The 19,016-nt window shown below is 42.5% G+C and overlaps 1 protein-coding gene and 1 pseudogene across 1 annotated transcript in view; both read right to left on the reverse strand.

Annotated features, from left to right (window-relative positions):
- The window catches only part of CYP2C14 (minor cytochrome P450), an 80,178-nt gene that overhangs the window by 8,776 nt on the left and 52,386 nt on the right, over positions 1-19,016 (reverse strand). The window lies entirely within an intron of this gene.
- On the reverse strand, positions 2,095-18,170 carry LOC138845498 (cytochrome P450 2C1-like; annotated as a pseudogene).

Consider the following 19,016-nt stretch of genomic DNA (forward strand, 5'->3'; position numbering starts at 1 on the left):
TGGTTCCTGGGCTCAGACGCTGCCACTTGTTTCAGATGTCTGCATGCAGCACAGCCTCTAATATCACTCTGAGAAACTGAAAGCAGAGCACAACTTGTTTGTCCATTTGCAGGTCTCAAAATATAAAAATACACAAGATGGGGCCAACACTGTGGTGCAGTGAGTATAGTTCCTGCCTACAATGCCAGCATCCCATATGGGAGCCGGTTCAAGTACAGGCTCTTCCTTTTCCAATCCAGCTCCTTGCTGATGGCCTGGGAAAGCAGTGGAAGATGGCCCAAGTGCTTGGGTCCCCGCACCCACATGGGCGAATCGGATAAAACTCCTGGTTTCTGGCTTCAGATCAGCCCAGCTCCAGCAGTTGTGGCCATTTGGGAAGTGAACCAGTGGATGGATGATCTCTCTCCTCCTTTTCTATAGCTCTGACTTTCAAACAAAGAAATAAATGTTATTTAAAAGAAGAATACCCAATATGACAGCTACTTAAGGATTCTACTGCCACTCTGATACTCAATCTTTATCTCACTTGTCTCTGAAAGGCTTATTTAGCTTTTATGCCTAGTGTTCACAGTTACATAACCCTTTGTCAGGGGTGGATAAATTTCATTCACTTTATGCCATTTGGTGAGAATTTTCATTTTCCATCTCATGCATTTTATGGACATTTACTGAGAATTTTCCATCTACATGGCCAAAACATGGAGGTATTTTCACTGGTGCCATTCTTTCTCTACTGTTTACATAGGGCAGCTGGGTTACAGGAGCAAGACAGACAAAGTGGCTAAGGGCATCCACGTTCCAGGAGACTCTTTTTTTAAGATTTATTTTTCCTTTATTTATTTGAAAAACAGAGTTACAGAGACGTAGAGACAGAGAGTGAGAGAGGTCTTCCATTCCCTTGATTCACTCTCCAAATGGCTGCAATGGCCAGAGCTGTGATGATCCAAAGCCAGGAGTCAGGAGCTTCATCAAGGTCTCCCATGTGGTGCAGGGGCCTAAGTACTTGGACAATCTTGTATTTCTTTCCCAGGCCATAGCAGAGAGCTGGACAGGAAGAGGAGCAACCAGGATGCCAGCACGGCAGGCTGGGGCTTTAACCCACTGTGCAACAGCGCCAGCTTTTGGGAGATTCTGATCTGTCCTGCACCTCCCTCCTTCCCTGGCTCTGACTGATGTCCTTATGCTGGGTCTCTTAGGTTCAGTTTCTCTGGAGTACAAACCTCCCTTTCCTGTTGGAGACAACAGTTCTCAGAAAAATTGAGATGAGGATGGAACCAGGACAGGGAGAGCCTCCTATTTCCTGCTCCAATCTACTCTACCTACTTGAACAATGCCTTTTTCTCAATACTGAGACTTGTGGGAATGTAGGGACACAGACTGGTCACCTCATTCAGGACAAATCTTCCTATTAATGGCACTGAGGCAAGAGGTTCAATCTCCCTACACAACTGTATAAACCCCATCCTCTGCTCTTTGTGTTTTAGATGTACAGTAAGGTACTTCAACAGGAGCCATTGCAATCTCTAATTAATTTGTCAACATTTCAATGGGATTCTGAACCACAAAAGCATAATCTGTGTAGTTACAATGATGCATAGAAATAGAACCTGCTTAAAGGCAACTAAATCATTTTTAATTGTTTGTAAAAAAAATAATAAACGTACATGCAAGCACTTTTCTGGGCTCAGATTCCTGGATTAATAAATTCCCTAGGCAGATGTACTCTTTAACTTGTGTACAATTTTCCTAAAAACTCAACTTTTTAAAGTGCTTTTTTAGACTGAATATATTCTCATGCCATCTCCTCAATAAATAAAAAATTGACCTTCCTGGACCCAGCAAAAATACAGTGCATTTCTAGAGTAATGAAAGATCTGTGAAAAAACCATATACCATTCAAACTATTAGATTCTTCATAAATGAAAGAAAGAAAAAAAAATCCCAGGCCAGTTCATGACACCTGTGCCTGTTACATATCTTTCCATGAAGTCTAGACACCAACTGTCACCATCCCAGAGTTTTATGGCTATGCTACACCTCACATTGCCTGCACTGCCCCAAATATATATCCAGTTGTGCACATATCTCTCATTTTTATCCCTTCACCATATTTGCACAAATTACAGCTGGGGCACAAAAATTTGAATTATGAAGCTTCTCTAAAAGAAACAGGAGGGTTAACACCACCATTGGCTTCCCTACACCTGCTGATATCTGCCTTGTTCATTCATCATGAACATACCTGTGACCTCTGGGTGCTTCATCAGGAGCAGGAGTCCATACCTCAGGGTGGTGCTTGTGGTCTCCATTCCAACAGCAAACACATCAGTCACTGTGGCCATCAGGTTTTCAACAGTAAATTCAGACTGTTGGTTATGCTTTTCCTAGAAATTATTTGAATATTTTATATTTTTATCTGCATATTTCATCACAATCAATCCACAATATCTCAGGCTTAATTAAGATAATCAAACTTACAAAGGGAAAACTGAAATATTAAAACTAAATCAAGTCTGTGAGAGCATTTGGAAAGCCAAGACACTGCAGCCAAAAGAATATTCTACATGAAGGTCCCTGTGAGTGAGATCCCAATGGAAAGAAGTGGCCATCAAAGAAGGATGTACTTTTCTTTAAAAGGTTAGAACTTCTACTTTGTTAATGGCCTTGTCTAAATACTGATGGAGTTCTGAATTTAATAGGCTTCCACAGTCTACGCAGCTCATATCAAGAACCTCAGGTGATCACTGAAGTCATACATAAGAGTGTTAATTGTTAAATTAACAACAGGAGACACTGTCCATTAACTCCCCAGCAGGACCTCTGTCTTCAAAAAGTTGTATTATATTATGAGAGTTAAATATGATAATTGGTCCCAGTGTTTTGTGTGTGTTTGTGCAAACTGTTGAAATCTTTACTTAATATAAAGTTGGTCTTCTATGTACAAACTTAATTGAAAATGAATCTTAATGAAGAATGGGACTGGGAAGGGGAGAGGGAGGAGAAGGAGCAGTGGGAGAGTGGACAGGAGGGTGTGTATGGTGGGAAGAATCACTATATTCCTAAAGTTGTACTTATGAAAATTGTATTCCTTAAAAAATTAATTAATTAATTTTAAAATAAAATTTTAAATATTTTTAAAAAACTAAATCAACTGGATGAAACTAGAGAACATGTTGGTAGGTGAAAGCAGTTACAAAGAGGACAAATACCACATATTTTCCCTCACTAATGGGAACTTTAAAAAAAAAAAGAAAAAGAAAAAGTCCTTCATCTGAAGACAAAATGTTGATTACTAGAGGCTGGGAGGGGCGGGACAGATAAAAGAATTCTGGATTAAAGTTATAAGGGAAGCTGGGTGTGCTCCATTAATGGTGACAAGTATTTCACCCAAATACGGGAAATGTTAATAATAGGGAAAGACAGGTATAGCTTATAGATTGTGATTAACATATCACACCAATATAAAATGCTAATGACTGGGAAAGCTGAGTATGGGGTCATGAAAACTCTTTGACTACCTCAAAATTTTCATCTTGTAATTTAAAACTATTCTAAAATGGAAAGTTAAAAAACAGCTATAACAACTACATAGTATGACAGAGAATGTAGATCAACTAACCCAACCTTCATTTTATTTACCCATTATCTATTGATTATCTCAAAATTTCATTTCCAAGCCTCTCGTAAAGCCATATTAGCCATGCAACATATTTTTCACTTGATGTCACATGCTCTTTTCTCTCTCTAAATCAAAATACATATAAGTATATGAAGTGGAACTGGTGATGATGTCATTTTGACATGAGAATTTCAGCATCGCTGGAAATGTACACTGACTAAGTGTGATGACAGAACGTATCAGGCACCTGACTCCATGCAGCTTCAGGTCTGTGGTACAAGTTCTGAACTAACCAACATGATTCCCTGAATGCCAGATAAACACACAATTTTTGAAACTATTGTTAATTGAGCATTACTTTACTGTTAGCCGATAAAATCTTGATTAATAGAAATGGATGAATTAGGGTCATATGTTGAAAATAGGATAGGCTAGAATCAAGACATTGCAATTTTCAGAGTTTGGCATCACACATAGTAGAGACTCCTCGGTTACATCCATCCATGCATGCTCTAAATAAACATTATTCTCAAATCAACTCACTGTGAGAGAAATCCAGATGAGTCAAGAGACTCAGCATCCATGACAACTGAGAAAATATTCACATCAAACTGGTGGGAGATGCTCTGGAAAACTCAGATACTACCCACATCCCATGCACTGTGTCATACAATGCAAAAGGAATCCCCAAAGCTCAGTTTCTTCCAGACACAAGAATGTTTTGGATCACACATGAAATTCTCTAACTCAAATCTTCTCTGTGGTTTTGGGTTTTTAGTCACCAACTCTGGGAGAACTGGTATACCTGACTGGGCCAGGACAAAGCCAGGAGCCAGGAGCCACTTCAAGGTCTCCTATGTGGTTTTAGGAGCCCAAACACTTGAGCCATCCTCTGCTGCCTACCCAGGTGCATTACCAGGGAACTGATTTAAAGTGGAGAACTGGGATTCGAACCTGCTACCATAAAGGATACCAGGACTGCAAGCCATGGCTTTACCCTCTATGTCACAATGCTGGCCCCTGGGTCATTTCTATACCTGTTCATATCAAAACTCCCCCTGCCAACATTCAGGCCTGCAAGTTACTTGACAGACACTTACAATGCCTTATCTGCCCAATTCATTTTTTCTTACAGTCATGTAAGACTGCTTTCCAACATTTGCCACCAAACACTTCAGAATCTCTCATTACAACCTCTTCCCACTTAAACCCCTTCTACTGCACCTCACTGCAAATATTTGAAGGTGAAAACCTACCTCAGGCATGCAGGAAGCCATTAGGTGAAACCCTTGCTTTTCATTCTTCCATGCACATTAACATAAGATTGGGTTCACATTAACCATATGGTTTGATACTTTCAATTTTCCAACTTCTTTGTTGTCCATAGTAACTAAGGGTGGCACTCTGTATTTCCTCAAGAAATTAATACCTAAAGCAGAGCCCATATATTCCAATTGTTTAGCATCTCAATTTTAACTCTCCCATGACCCTTAGTCAAGTTCCATACACACAAGGATACTTCAAGTGCTGGGCAAGTGTTTCTTCTCTGACCATTTGAACAACTTCTATAAGTACACAAATAGTCAATCAGCCACCAAATGCACATAAATAAACAACATTTTACCTGTTCCATTTTGATCAGGAAACAATCAGTGAAGTCTCAAGGGTTGGTAATGTCCAGAGATTCTTGGTGTTCTTTTATTTTCTCCAACACATAATTTTTTACATAAGTATTATTACTAATAATTTTTCTATGACTTCCTGGGAACAATCAAGAAGAATTAGAAAAGTAGTACAGATCATAAAATAAAAAAAAATTACTGAATTAAACATTTTTATTGAAAACATATACATAATACACCAGACTATGGTTTAAAATTATGTTTAAAAAAAACCTCTGTGACTGTAACATAATTATAAATATGTTATTACAAAAATTAAAAAGAAAGGAAGGAAGGAAGATAGAAGGAGGTGGAATTGAGGCAGAAAAATCATTATATTCTTATGATTGTATCACTAAACTACATGAAATATATTCTGGGGCACATTCCTAGATTATGTGATAATGTGAGATTTTTGTCGGTGTTATTAAAGAATAGAGGAGAATGTAATTTGAGAGACTACTTTGAAAAGTATAGAAATACTGAAATCATAGAAGTTATGCAGGTACATGGCACTGTGGTGCAGTGGGTTAAGCTGCCGCCTGCAGTGCTGTCATCCCCGATGAGCACTGGTTAGAAGCCCAGCTGCTCCACTTCCAATACAGCTCTCTGGTATGGCCTGGGAATGCAGAAGAAGATAGATCATGTCCTTGGGCCCTTGCACTGTGTTTGAGACCTGGAAGAAGCTCCTGGAACCTGGCTTCGGATTGACACAGCTCCAGATGTTGTGGCCAATTAGGGAGTGAACTAGCAGATGGAAGACCTCTCTCTCTCTCTCTCTCTCTCTCTCTGTGTGTGTGTGTGTGTGTGTGTCTGTCTGTCTGTCTGTCTCTGCCTCTCCTTCCCTGTGTGTAACTCTGACTTTCAATAAATAAATAAATCTTTTTTAAAAAAAAAAAGAAGTTATTCAACATAGTAGAGTGGGGGGAAAAGTTTTGTATTTTCTAACAGTTGATAAAATTGTTGTTCAGAAATACCACTCTTTAAGTGGGCATAGTTTTGAGGTGAAAAAAAAAAAAAAACCCTTTCTAATCAAAAGCTGCAGGCTGCTGCCAGATCAACAAGGGCTGAGGAGCTGGGTCTGGCAACTTAATGGATCATGGAGGAAACTCTGGAGGTGGTGGATGTAATTTCGGCAGTGGTGGAAATTTTGGTGGAAGAGGAGGCTATGACATTGGGGTGGTGGCGGCAGAGAGGGTACAGAGGAGGTGATGGTGGACAGAAGGGATTTGGAGACCATGGAGGCAAGCGCGGTGCTGGTGCTGACGGCAGTAGCAGAAGAGGCTACTGGTTGTGGTGGACAGATACGGGGACAGATATGCTAGAGAAGGAGGATGTGAGGGTAAAATGAAGGAGGGAATTTTGGAGGTAACTATGGCGGTGGTGGGCACAACAATGGTTTTGGAAGTTCAAGATGATGCAGCAGTCAATCATGGGCCTATGATGGGGGCATTTTGAATGGAGAAGCTCAGGAAGTTCCTATGGTGGTGTTCATGGAGCTGGTGGTAGAATTTCTGGATATGGTAGCAGAAGATTCTTAAAAATAGGATGAAAGGGCTACAATTATGAACAGGACAGAGAGCAAAGAGTTATCAGGAAAGGAGCAGATAACTTGGAGGCTATCAGCCCAAATTCTATAGGAACTATACAAAAAATCTGTCACAGCAGGAACAATGACCAATATTTAGAAAAGCTACTGCAGCATGAACAGAAACCCTTCTTCTCCACGAAATCATAGCCACAACTTGTCAAAAGTGCAGCTGTTGATTAATACAATGTACTGTTGATTAGCTGTATATTCCTGAGGTTTTTCTACATGTAGTAGCTTTGTCATTTCTTTTTATTTTCATTGCATCAGGTATATTGCTCTGTAAATTGTGGTAGTGGTACCAGGAATAAAAAAAAATAAGGAAAGTTTAATTTATTAAACAAAAAGAACAGATGAGTGAGCCTGGGGTGCAGTTTTGAGATGTCACTTGGACTACTTGAATACCATATTGTAGTGCCTGTGCTCAAGTAACAGATCAACTTCCAATTTCAGGTTCCTCCTAGTGCATGCCCTGGGAGGCAGCAGATTATGACTGAAGTTTTGGGTGCATGTCACCTACCAAGAAATTGGATTGTGTTCCAGGATCCTGACTTCTGTTTGGCCCAAGCTAGCCTCTATGTGTAACTAAAGTGTTAAACAGCAGGTAGAATATGTCTGATTCTGTCTGTCTCTCCCAAGCTTTCTTCCATTCAAGTAAATGAAAACAAACAAATAAATATTTTATATTAAAAAATAAAAGACCTGAGGCCGGCATTGCGGTGTGGCAGGTAAAGCTGCTGCCTGCAGCATGGCTTCCCATATGGGCACTAGTTTGAGACTGGCTCTTCCACTTCTGATCTAGCTCCCTGTTAATGTCCTGGGAAAGCAACAAGCAATGGTCCAAGTGTTTGGGGCCCTGCTACCCATGTGAGAGGCCCCAAAGAAGCTCCTGGCTCCTGGCTTTTCCTGGCCCAGTTCCAGCCATTGTGGGCTTAAGTTGAGTGAAGCAGCAGATGGAAGCTCTCTCCCTTTCCCTCTCCCTCTCCCTCTCCCTCTCCCTCTCCCACTCTCTCTCACCCTCTCTCTCTGTCTGTCTGTGTGTGTGTGCCTCAGAGTCATATATATTTGACTCTTACTTCAAATAAATTATCTTTTAAAAAAGGCAAGACTTGAGGAAATGCTGAGCTTTCACCTGTGACTGACTACTGGGTTTCATTTAACCAATATGACTGAGGTAAGGAGTGCCCAACACATTCCTGTCCCAGAAGTGACGATGTTGTTTCTTCTCTTATTTCATTTCCTCTTTCCTTCTTTCTTCCTTCCTACCTCCCTTCCTTCCTTTCTTCCATTCACTCTATTCTCTCTTTGTCTCTCTTTCTCTTTCATTGTGTATATGTATCTATGTCCCTCTGTTTCTACTTTTCATTTTCACCTTCAAGGTAACCATTGTCAAAGCAGCTGAACACAAGTTAAGGGAACAGAGAATGCAGGGACCTCACAAGAAAGCAACATACACCTTTAGCATATTTAGAGGGGAAAAGTCAAATATATCTATAGCTTAAAAATAAAAAAAAAAAAAGAAGAAGCAAAAGGAGTCATTGGCAAAAAGAAAAACAAAAAGAAAGAATTTATCTTTCGCTTGCACCGCGGCTAAATAGGCAAATCCTCCGCCTTGCAGCGCCGGCACACTGGGTTCTGGTCCCGGTCGGGGCGCCAGATTCTGTCCCGGTTGCCCCTCTTCCAGGCCAGCTCTCTTCTGTGGCCAGGGAGTGCAGTGGAGGATGGCCCAAGTGCTTGGGCCCTGCACCCCATGGGAGACCAGGGTAAGTACATGGCTCCTGCCATCGGATCAGCGCGGTGCGCCGGCCGCAGCACGCCGGCTGCAGCACGCCGGCCGCAGCGGCCATTGGAGGGTGAACCAAGGGCAAAGAAAGATCTTTCTCTCTGTCTCTCTCACTGTTCACTCTGCCTGAAGAAAAAAAAAAAAAAAAAGAAGAAGAAGAAGAAGAAGAGAAATGTTCTCTCAGAAAGAGGGCAACATGGTCTCACCTGTACCCAGGGGGAATTGAAAAACTTGAAGTTTTCATTAATTTTTTCCATCAAGTTAAGAAAAGTCTGATCTCTATAATCAAAACGGTCTGCAGGAAGCAGTGCCCAGGTTAAAGGTGGGATCACAGGGTGAGCCTGAAGAATGGGAAACATTTTTAAATACTATCAAAACATCCATACAAGACTTTAGGCTTTGAACTAACAAGCAGAGGCTACTTTAGAATCGAAAATAATATTTACATACAGACTAACTAACTGATCAGCAAAATCTTCAAAGTGCTTAGAACAACACTACAATTTCCCCATCCTAGTTTATTTAATGATGGCTTTCCAACTACCGCAAAAACACCCACTGCTTGAAGAAAACATCACTGCTTCTGGGTATGGGATTCTGACCCTAGGCAAGGTTCTTTTGGAGGAAAAAAGAAAAAGTCCTAGAGGCACCTAATAACTCAAGTTATAAGTGTAAAACTTCACCTATTCTTACAGTTTATAGACAATTAAGGAGGGAAACAGGCATCTTTTATAGACCTTCGATAATTGAAGAAAGGACACATAGAAACTCCAGACAGAAAGACTAAAGAGAAAGTGTACCAAACAATTCAAGTGTTTCATGAAACAAACTTAGCCAGCAAACCATCCATGGAACTTGAAAAAACTCAAGCCCAAATGAACACAAGTTATAAAACAAATATTTTTGCAGAAAATTGAAATGAAATTAGAAATCTTTATTTCAAATTTAAGTGACAAAGGCAAACTCAAAGCTTGAATTGAGGAATAAAGTCCCAGATTTCTCTGATATACAGAGAAAAAATAATTCCTGCTCATGGAAACAATGTCCATAATAACAAATCAGGCTAGGGGCTAACACTGTGGAATGCTGCGTTAAGCCTCCAGCTGTGGTGCCAGCATCCTATATGGGCTCCGGTTCCAGGCCTGGCTGCTCCACTTCCAATAGGTTCCCTGCTATGGCCTGGGAAATCAGTGGAAGATGTCCCAAGTGCTTAGGCTCCTGCACCCATGTGGTAGACCCAGAAGAAGCTCCTGGCTCCTGACTTCAGGTTGGCCCAATTCCAGCCTCTGCCGCCATTTAGGGAGTGAACCAATGGATGGAAGACCTCTTTCCATGTCTCTCCCTTCTCTGCCAGTACCTCTGCCTCTCAAATAAATAAATGAATCATTAAAAAATAAAGTAAAATAAAAATAGTCAATCAGCCTGCCCAATTGATTTATTTGGACAAAGCTGTGGTCTTGTGGAATTCTAGATTATTGCTCTATATAGCCATCAACAGAATGCTGTGTCATAATGAATATTTTAATATGATGATCACTTAGGCAAATTCATCATGTTTCATAATAAAAAAAAAAGTAAAGGAGAGTTTTGTTTTTGTTTTCCTATTTTGTTTTGTTTTGGTAGACAGTATTTCAATAAAATTGTTCTAATCAAAAGATCAAGAGAGCCGGCGCCGTGGCTCAATAGGCTAATCCTCCACCTTGCGGCGCCGGCACACCGGGTTCTAGTCCCGGTTGGGGCGCCGGATTCTGTCCCGGTTGCCCCTCTTCCAGGCCAGCTCTCTGCTATGGCCAGGGAGTGCAGTGGAGGATGGCCCAGGTGCTTGGGCCCTGCACCCCATGGGAGACCAGGAAAAGCACCTGGCTCCTGGCTCCTGCCAGGATCAGCGCGGTGCGCCGGCTGCAGCGGCGGCCATTGGAGGGTGAACCAACGGCAAAGGAAGACCTTTCTCTCTGTCTCTCTCTCACTGTCCACTCTGCCTGTCAAAAAAAAAAAAAAAAAAAAAAAAAAAATCAAGAAACTTTTTATGGAAAAGCCTCAGGATCCACATCATAGATATAATTAAAGATGACTTGAAATAAGAGTGTATAAAAGGGGCTGGCGCTGTGGCATAGCAAGTAAAGCTGCCGCCTGCAGTGCCAGCATCCCATACGGGCACAGGTTCAAGTCCCGGCTGCTTCACTTCCAATCGAGCTCTCTGCTATGGCCTAGAAAAGCAGTGGAAGATGGCCCAAGTGCTTGGGCCCCTGCACCTGTGTGGGAGACCCAGAAGAAGCTCTTGGCTCCTGGCTTTAGACTGGCGCAGTTCCAGCTTTGCAGCCAATTGGGAAGAGAACCAGCAGGTGGAAGATCTCTCTCTCTTTTTCTCTCTGCCTCTCCTTCTCTCTCTGTGTAACTCTGACTTTCAAATAAATAAATAAATCTTTTTTAAAAAAGTATATAAATGATAGGGATTAAATAATAGAAAAATCTATGGGGCCTGGGCTGTGGCACAGCGGGTTAAAACCCTGGCCTGAAACACCAGCATCCCATATGGGCACTGGTTCTAGTCCCGGCTGCTCCTCTTCAGATACAGCTCTCTGCTATGGCCTGTGATAGCAACAGACGATGGCCCAAGTCCTTGGGCCGCTGCACCTGCGTGGGAGACCCGGAAGAAGCTCCTGGCTCCTGGCTTCAGATTGACACAGCTTCAGCCATTGTGGCCATCTAGGGAGTGAACCTGAGGATGAAGACCTCTCTCTCTGTCTCTACCTTTCTCTGTAACTCTGTCTTTCAAATAAATAAAATAAATCTTAAAAAAATCTGTTTACTTAACTGCTCTCGACAGGCTCTTTTTCAATTAAAATATACCAGGTACTAAGCTTTCAAAGAAAACTATGATTTTCATCAATGCACAGATCAACTAGGCAGAAAATCAACAAAGAAACAGCAGAGCTAATATTTACAATATGCCAAATGGATCTCACTGATATTTACAGAACCTCTCATCCCATAACTGCAGAATACACATTTTTTTCTTCAGTGCATGGAACTTTCTCTAGAATAGACCATATGCTTGGCCATAAAACAAGTCTCAGCAAATTCAAGAAATACTGAAATAATACCAGGTTTCTGGCCATATGGAAGGAAGCTAGAGTTTAACAACTTAAGAAACTCTAAAAAATATGCAAATACATAGAGACTGAAAAGTGTGTCATAGGAGAAAAAACAAAAGGGAAAGCAAAACAAATTCTAAAAATGAATGAAGAGGACAATACAACACAGCAAAACTTCTGTTATATAGCAAAAGCATTGTTAATAAGAAAGCTTATAGCCCTACATCAAGAAATTGGAAAGGCATCAAATAAATGATCTAGCAATGCATCTCAAGGAACTAGAAAAACAAGAATAAACAAAACCCCAAATTAGTAGGAAGAAAGAAATAATAAAAATTAGAAAAGAAATAAACAAAATTGAAATTGAAAAAGATACTAAAGATCATGAAATGAAGAGCTGTTTTAAAAAAAATTTAAAAATGATAAACTATTGGCCCAAATAACCAAAAAGAGGTGGAGGGCAGAAACACAAATTAAAAAAGCCAGAGATGAAAGCAAAGGTATTACAATGGATAACACAAAAGTAAAAAAAAGTCATCAAGAATTACTATAGGGACATACACTGTGGCATAGCTGCTAAAACTGCCACCCATAGCATCGGCATCCCATATGAGCACCTGTTCCAGTCCCGGCTGCTCCACTTACATTCCAGCACCCTGCCAATGTGCCCAGGAAAGCAGCAGATGATGGCCCAAATGCTTGTGCTCCTGCACTCATGTGGGAGACCTAGAAGAAGCTCCTGGCTCCTGGGTTCATACCAGCCAAGCCCCAGCCATTGTGGTCATTTGGGGAGTGAACTAAGAGATAGAAGACCTCTCTATTCCCCACCTTTTAATTCTGCCATTCAAATGAATTTTAAAAATCTTTTCAAAAGTTGCTGATAGTTTTAAAAGTTATTTGGGGCCGGCGCCACAGCTCACTAAGCTAATCCTCCACCTTGCGGCACCAGCACACCGGGTTCTAGTCCCGGTCGGGGCGCTGGATTCTGTCCCGGTTGCCCCTCTTCCAGGCCATCTCTCTGCTGTGGCCAGGGAGTGCAGTGGAGGATGGCCCAAGTACTTGGGCCCTGCACCCCATGGGAGACCAGGAGAAGCACCTAGCTCCTGCCATCGGATCAGCACGGTGCGCCGGCTGCAGCGCGCCAGCCACGGTGGCCATTGGAGGGTGAACCAATGGCAAAGGAAGACCTTTCTCTCTGTCTCTCTCTCCCACTGTCCACTCTGCCTGTCCAAAAAAAAAAGTTATTTGGAGCTAGATTTGTGGCATAGTGGGTAAAGCCACAGCCTGCAATACCATAAACCCACATGGGCACTGCTTCACCACCCGGCTACTCCACTTCTGATGCAGATTCCTGTTAATGGTCTGGGAAACTAGCAGAAGATGGTCCAAGTGTATGGGCCCTGATACCCACATGAGAGACCCAGATGAAGCACTTGGTTTCATCTGGCCTGGTGCTGACTGTTGAGGGCACCTGGGGCATGAAACAGCAAATGGAAGATCTCTCTCTGTCAGTCTCTTCCTATTTATCTGTAACTCTTGCTTTCAAATACATAAATAAAATTTTTAAAACAATAAATAAATAATAAAACAGTTATTTGTCCAGAGGGGTACCATGATGGATAAGGGTTGTATAGAGAGGTATGTGGGAAATTAAAATAATACATAAACACCATAACAGGTAGGCATTATAGACCTGGCCTTGAAACCACCCCTGGATCTGTCAGGGAGGCTCATCCTACAAATATAGGCCAGTTAAGTGATCCATCACCTTTTCATGTTCCATAAGGATGTGAAGTAGTCATTTCCACCACGTGCCAGACTAGTATCCCCTGGTGAAAAGTTCCGGAATACTACCCCACAATTGTGCTACAGGAAAAAAATATTTCTTTATGTCAAAAAAAAAAAAAAAACCTGAAGTGTTACAAACAAACAAAGCAAGGAAAGAAAAAAATAAGAACAGGCTTTTATACTCAACTCTGTAGGCATGGTCACTGAATGAAACACAACCAAAGGTGCCAAAATCCCTTAGCTCTGGGCTTCAATCAGTCTCTGCTCCTCCAGGGAGCTGACAATGAGGACCCAGAATGAAAGATTTTGACATACTTGACTGTGTCCAGGACCATCACTGGAGAACACTCCATTCTCTTAAGGTCATAGAATCACCCACCACTCGTTTTTCTCAGCTCCTCCACCAGGCAGCAGGCTTCCTCTTGAACTCTTTCTTCAATGCTCTTCTTCCCCATCCCAAAATTCCGCAGGGTCATCAGAGAGAAGCGCCGGGTCTCCTTCCATCTCTTTCCATTGCTGAAAATGATTCCTAAGAGCAAAAGAAATGGAAACTAAAGGAGGATCCCAGACAAAGACACCTGAAAGGCTTGTGGATCAACCCAGCTGTGCAGGAGGAGACCTCGACATTTCTGCTCCCAACTCTTCTTACAGTTATCACTACCATGCAGGCACAGGCACACACATACATACACATACTCACACACACACACACACAACACACACAGAGACACTGACCAAATCCTTTATTAACTATTGAAGTCACTGGGAAAACGATTCTTCCAGAAAACTCTTCTCCCAGATCAACCAAGGCTTCTTTCACCGCATCATATCCACAAATCACCACAGTGGGCCTCAAGCCCAAAAACACAGCGAAAACAGGGCCATAGACTTCTGACAGCTGGAAAGAGAAAATAGAATGAATGCAAATATTATTAGCAAAAGAAATCTCATTTGATCCACATAGTGTGCATCGTTCAGATAGGTAAGAACATCAGATTGTTGATATTTTTCTTCATCAAATACAATTTCAAACATTTCTGGATGTTATTAATAACCACAGTGATGATCACTGTAGCTCCTCAAACAGTGACTCACAACTCCAGGCTGTTGCAGGGGAAATCAGTTTGCAAATCATCAGAACTAGTCAACACATTGAGCAAGGCTTATTTACTTGGTTTTACAGACAGACAAAAATTTACAGACTGTCTAATTCTTTGTCACATGACTAATAAATAGAAGACCCAAATTTAAACTGTGCTCTGTCAGCTACTGATTTCTCAGCACTTTGTCAGGACTCCATGTTCAAATCTGGACCCACACCCAGCTGCTGTACAACACTGTTTCAGATCATCTACAAAGTTCTTCCCATGGAGATCAGACTCTGTAGTGGTAAATATTAGAGAAATCTACATTTGTTAAAAGTCACCCCAGATGATATTAATGCCCAGCCCATTTTAAGATCTGCTGGTATTATTAACATAGAAAGAGAATGGGCAGGCAGCGGCCAGCATTTTGGCAAAGTGGTTCTGCAATGCCAGCATCCCATATGGTGACAATTTGAGTACTGGCTGCTTCACTTCTGCTCCAGCTCCCTGCTATTGCTCCTGGGAAAAGCAGTAGAGAATGGCCCAAGTGCATGGGCCTGCTGCCCATGTGGCAGACATGAATGAAACTCCTGAATCTTGGCTTTTATCAGGCAAGCTATGGCCATTGCAGATTTTTGAAGAGTGAACCAGTGGAAGAAAGATTTCTCTCTCTCTCTCTCTCTCTCTCTCTCTCTCTCTAATTCTGCCCTTTAAATAAATAAATAAATGCTAAAAAAGAAGAAGACATAAAAATAGTGAAGTGGGGGGTCACCAAAAAGGCAGGGCAAGCACATGCAAATCTCGCTAGAGACAATTTAATTCATACTGTACAGAAAGATGGTACCAGCAGGAAGAAATAACATATCTTCCTCAGGCATCACAATGGAAAGTCATAAAAGGGCTTCATGACTCTTGTCATTTTGGGAGAGATAAACTTAAAAAGCTGTGTGACAAATTATTTTGTGGAAAGGGCCTGACAAAAACCATCCACAGAGTCTGTCAGAATTGTCTTCTCTGTGCTAAAAGTAACTCCCAGGGGTCTCGACCTCCACCTTTAATTAAACCTATGAAGCGAAAAGGAACGTACCCCGGGGAAGACTGGCAAATAGATTTTACACAGATGCCACCCTGCCAAGGCTATAGGTAACTGCTTGTACTTACAGACACCTTTACTGGATGGGTAGAAGCCTTCCCAACCAGAACTGAAAGAGCTCAGGAAGTGGCCAAAACTCTCCTGAAGGAAGTTATTCCTCGCTTTGGTCTCCCAAAATCTTTACAAAGCGACAATGGGCCTTCCTTCATCTCCCAGATTATACAAGGGATTTGTAAGGCCCTAGGAATAACCTGGCACCTTCACTCTGCATGGAGACATCAGTCTTCTGGTAAGGTAGAAAGAGCCAACCAGACTCTAAAGAAAAACAAAGGCAAACTCTGCCAGGAAACTAGCCAAAACTGGATTTCTGTCCTTCCCACTGCTCTACTCAGAATTAGGACAGCACCCACCTCCCAGCTCTCCCTACGCCCCTTTGAGGCTCTTTACAGGAGGCCCTTTCTGCATTCAGACATCCTGGTAGATACAGAAACCAACAATGCCATCAAATACTTTATTTCCTTGGCTCAATTCCAAAAGGCAATCTGGGATCTTGGGCTCCACACAGGCCAGGACACCAGCCCATCCCACTTATATGAGCCAGGAACGCAGGTCCTACTTAAAACCTGGAAAGACGGCTCTCCCAAGTCCCAGCTTACTCCTACATGGAAAGGACCATACACTGTCTTACTTTCCACACCTACAGCGATCAAAGTGCCTGGCATCCCCAGCTGGATCCACCACACCAGGGTGAAGCCATACTGCTCTGAAGACCAGCAGGATCCTGAACCGAAAAAAGCCTGGTCAACAGAGCCTCTGGAAGAGTTGCACCTACTCTTTAAAAGGAGCCCAGACAAGTAAAAATGCACTCCCAAAGTCTTCCCTTCTTCCTCCTACTGGCATGCTTCCCACCTGGACTCCTAACTGATGCCTCGCCCTTTATTAGGCCACTCCAGGCTGCAGTTGATTTATTGGCCAACACTTCCTATTGCCGCTCCTGCTGGATTTGCTTGGAGATACAGGGCTCATCTGGGGAAGCATGGCCAACCTCTCTAACGGAATGGGCTCAGACAGAAGGATTTATGTACTACTCAACTTCTACTGGGCATCAGGGTGTTCACACATCAGTTAGAAAAGACAGGCTCTCACACCCTGTTATAGGACCTATCTATACTAAGGTCACACTAAGGGCAAAAGCCCCCTTTGCCTCAGCTCTCCTGAGTTTCCACAGGTACACCCTATGGGATCCCTAGATAGCTCTTTTTGTAACTTTACTGTAACGGTACACACCAAGGATCGGGCACTCTCACTCAAGCCCCCTTGCTCTTCTCCTCTCCTCCTAACATATCTGTGGCACATCAGCTCCATTACACTGGGGGCTTCTGCCAGGGAAGACCTCTGTCATGTAAACATTTTGCTCTAATGGCCGATTTTAATTGGGGCAGCATGGGAATAGATAATTGCTCCCTCATTCACGTGGATAGCAAGTTGGCCCAGACTTTCATCAACACCTCTAGACGGATAATGTTCTGGGAAGATCGGATGAGCAGTACTTCCCACAACAACATCCCACGTTTTAGTCCACTAACTGCAGCTTCCTTTGTTGCCATGTACTTCTTCAGACGCACCACTACTGAAATATACCACTTCTCTGGATGCCTCTCTCCCACAGCGGGGATATACTTTGTCTGTGGGACTCTTGCTTACCAATGCTTACCTTCTAACTGGACAGGGCTCTGTACCCTGGCCTATGTCCTCTCTACTATATCTGTTGCTAACGGATTCCCTTACACACTACTTCTTGACTCTCCAAGAGAATTCTCCCTCTGATCCCTGTCCTGGTAGGGATCAGCATAGTGGCTGGAGTGGCAGGAGTTGCTACAGGCACAACAGGGGCAGTATCAGCAAACAACACGGATACTAGCCTCTCCTCCGAACTGGCTGGTCTTAACACCCACATAGCAGCCTCCCCCTTCACTCTCCAAAATCAGATCAACTCCTTGGCTGCAGTTGTTCTCCAAAACAGACGAGTGTTGGGCATGCTAACTGCCGCTCAGGGAGGTGTCTGTGCCATGCTCCAGGAAGAATGCTGTTTCTGGGTCAATCAGACTGGACAGCTACAAACCCAAATTCGTACTTTCCTGGACAAAACCAAACAGCTCCAGGTCAAGCAGGGCTTGGATTTCTGGCCTGACATCTGGTCATGGAAATCCTGGATATTTCCTCTCCTTGGCCCTATAACTTCTGTTGCTGCTTCTCTTTGGACCATGTGTTTTAATGCCTTTGTTCGTTCTGTCTCTAACAGAATAAAAGCTGTCGAATTTCAAATGGTCGTCAGACAAGGCTTCCAGCTCATTCCATCGGATGACCTGAGCAGCCCTCTGGACCGAGCAGGGCAGTCTTTCCAAGGCCACTGTCGCACACCATAGGACAGATAGAAAGAGGAAACACACATATCCATCTTGACGCCCATATGTCAGCTTTGAAGTAGCTACAGAAGACGAAACTTCTCGCAAAAAGAATTATGGGTATTCCTCTTGAGGGGGAAATGTTAGGTAGGAAGTCAAAAATGAGCTTATGTGTGTGTGACAAAGGCCTAAGGCATTGACATCCAGGTCCAGCATCCGCATCTCAAAGTCATCCCAAAGTCATCCCAATAACCTTCCAGGTACAGCCCAGTATCTGCACTTCAAACGTTCTGCCAGATCCTGATAATCAGCATCCTGATGACCTTCCAGGGGGTCCTACCCTTCTACCGGATAACCATCCTTCCTCTAACTGGGGCTAGGCCAGCCAGGCTTCCTCCTGGCTGATAACTTCAGGGGGAAAACTCAGAAAGGAATTTTTCATATTTACATCCAAAAAGTCCTTTGTTCGAAGAAGAGAAGGAGAAGAGGTGGGAAGAGGAGACCCATCCCCTTAAAAACCTCTAGCAATCATGACAGAGAACAACTAAAGTAAATTGTTTGATGCAAGCAAATTAGTTTAATGAGCAGTTCGTAATTTTTGACTTTGAGGAAAATCAAAATAATCTATGACATGTGCACTAATGTCTGTTTTGTGCTACTCCAAAATCTAGGACATTTTGTCTTGAGAGCAGATTCGTTTCAAGCACTCAGTACAATCTACCAGCATTACAGGTGCCTAAACATAAAATAGTAAACATAGTTTAGCAACCAACCATATGCCAAGTTATGAGGTAAATAAATGGGAATGCTTTTCACTATTACATGCAAAATATGCTAGAAAATGGGGATCACTATATCTTATTTTTAGCTGGAAATATAGACTTTTGGAGAACAGATCT

The sequence above is a fragment of the Oryctolagus cuniculus genome, chromosome 15, assembly GCF_051225735.1.
Source record: "Oryctolagus cuniculus isolate XC-2025 breed Fujian yellow rabbit chromosome 15, ASM5122573v1, whole genome shotgun sequence".
NCBI classification, from domain to species: Eukaryota; Metazoa; Chordata; class Mammalia; order Lagomorpha; family Leporidae; genus Oryctolagus; species Oryctolagus cuniculus.